Raw genomic sequence first — 2,270 nt, 5'->3', positions numbered from 1 at the left:
GGTCTCTTGGCCCCTCCCCCACCCGCCCATCCTCCTCCTCCCCCTCCCCCCCTTCCTTGGTGCTGGGTGAGTCCAATGGGGGGGGGGGCTCCTGCCCCACGGCGCCGCCGACCTTGGGGGGGAGAAAAGGGGTTGGGACCCATAGAGGAGGCTCAGCCCCATAGAGGAGCCTCAGCCCCATAGAGGAGGCTCAGCCCCATAGAGGAGTCTCAGCCCCATAGAGAAACCTCAGCCCCATAGAGGAGGCTCAGCCCCATAGAGGAACCTCAGCCCCATAGAGGAGCTTCAGCCCCATAGAGGAGTCTCAGCCCCATAGAGAAACCTCAGCCCCATAGAGGAGGCTCAGCCCCATAGAGGAACCTCAGCCCCATAGAGGAGGCTCAGCCCCATAGAGGAGTCTCAGCCCCATAGAGAAACCTCAGCCCCATAAAGGAGGCTCAGCCCCATAGAGGAACCTCAGCCCCATAGAGGAGGCTCAGCCCCCTCAGCCCCATAGAGGAGCCTCAGCCCCATAGAGGAACCTCAGCCCCATAGAGGAACCTCAGCCCCATAGAGGAGCCTCAGCCCCATAGAGGAACCTCAGCCCCATAGAGGAGCTTCAGCCCCATAGAGGAACCTCAGCCCCATAGAGGAGCCTCAGCCCCATAGAGGAACCTCAGCCCCATAGAGGAGCTTCAGCCCCATAGAGGAGGCTCAGCCCCATAGAGGAGCTTCAGCCCCATAGAGGAACCTCAGCCCCATAGAGGAGGCTCAGCCCCATAGAGGAGCCTCAGCCCCATAGAGGAGCTTCAGCCCCATAGAGGAACCTCAGCCCCATAGAGGAGCCTCAGCCCCATAGAGGAGGCTCAGACCCATAGAGGAACCTCAGCCCCATAGAGGAACCTCAGCCCCATAGAGGAGCCTCAGCCCCATAGAGGAGCTTCAGCCCCATAGAGGAGGCTCAGCCCCATAGAGGAGGCTCAGCCCCATAGAGGAGCCTCAGCCCCATAGAGGTGGCTCAGCCCCATAGAGGAGCCTCAGCCCCATAGAGGAGGCTCGGCCCCATAGAGGAGCCTCAGCCCCATAGAGGAGGCTCAGACCCATAGAGGAGCCTCAGCCCCATGGCCATGGTGCTTGAGCCATAGGGAAGATCCCAGCCCCATAGCAGAGCACCCCCAGCCCCATAGCACTGATCCTCGACCTATAGGAGAGACCTCAGCCCCATAGCACAGCCCCTGGACCCACAGGAGAGCACCTCCAGCCCCATAGCAGCGATGCTGGACCTATAGGGGAGATCCCGGCCCCATAGAGGGGCACCCCCAGCCCCACAGCGACAACCCCAGAGGCATGAGACAGCGGCCCCATAGTGGAGACCCTGGACCCAAAGGAATCCCTCCTGCCCCATAGCACCCCCTCTGCCCTATAGCGACCCCTGCCCCATAGCCCATCCCCCCCCCCCACCCCATAGCGTTGCCCCATAACACCCCCCCCTGCCCAAAGCACTGCCTCATAGCAGCCCCCCACCCCATAGAGCTGCCCCATAGCATCCCCCACCCCATAGAGCTGCCCCATAGCATCCCCCACCCCATAGAGCTGCCCCATAGCGCCCCCCCTGCCCCACACCTGCATCTCCCCTATTTTGCCATGGCCTTGATGGCGACAGCAGCTTCCTCAGTCATGGCCGACAGCACCGTGATCTAGGGCAGGAGACACAGAGTGACCCATAGAGACCCATAGACACCCCATAGCGCCCCATAGCCACCCACAGACACCCCATAGCGCCCCACAGACACCCCATAGCGCCCCATAAGTACCAGGATCTCCTCCCCACAGTCGTATTTCTGCTCGATCTCCTTGCCCAACAGAGCCCCATAGCTCCCTGCAATCCCCACAGCGCCCCATAGACACCCCATAGCGCCCCACAGACCCCCCATAGACACCCATTAGCACCCCAGACACCCCACAGACCCCCATAAAACCCCATAGACGCCCCATAGACACCCCATAGCGCCCCATAGACACCCCATAGCGCCCCACACACGCCCCATAGACACCCATTAGCACCCCAGACACCCCACAGACGCCCATAAAACCCCATAGACGCCCCATAGACACCCCATAGCGCCCCATAGACACCCCATAGCGCCCCACAGACCCCCCATAGACACCCATTAGCACCCCAGACACCCCACAGACCCCCATAAAACCCCATAGACGCCCCATAGACACCCCATAGACGCCCCATAGACACCCCATAGACACCCCATAGCGCCCCACACACGCCCCATAGA

The 2,270-nt window shown here is 61.9% G+C and overlaps 1 long non-coding RNA gene across 1 annotated transcript; it reads right to left on the bottom strand.

The window, feature by feature from the left end:
- Positions 1-58: 58 nt before the first annotated feature.
- LOC130594325 (uncharacterized) lies at positions 59-1,842 on the bottom strand. The gene is made up of 3 exons (XR_008971055.1): positions 1,794-1,842; positions 1,603-1,676; positions 59-112 (listed from the first exon to the last, which is right to left on the bottom strand). It is a non-coding gene; the product is annotated as an uncharacterized LOC130594325 (long non-coding RNA).
- Between the last annotated feature and the right edge of the window lie 428 nt (positions 1,843-2,270).

This window comes from Pezoporus wallicus, unplaced genomic scaffold, assembly GCF_028554395.1.
Source record: "Pezoporus wallicus isolate ANWC-B61680 ecotype Strahan unplaced genomic scaffold, APGP_CSIRO_Pwel_v1 contig_13284, whole genome shotgun sequence".
Taxonomy (NCBI): Eukaryota; Metazoa; Chordata; class Aves; order Psittaciformes; family Psittacidae; genus Pezoporus; species Pezoporus wallicus.
The sequence above is the reverse complement of the archived record's forward strand: the minus strand, read 5'-3'. Positions and strand labels throughout refer to the sequence as shown.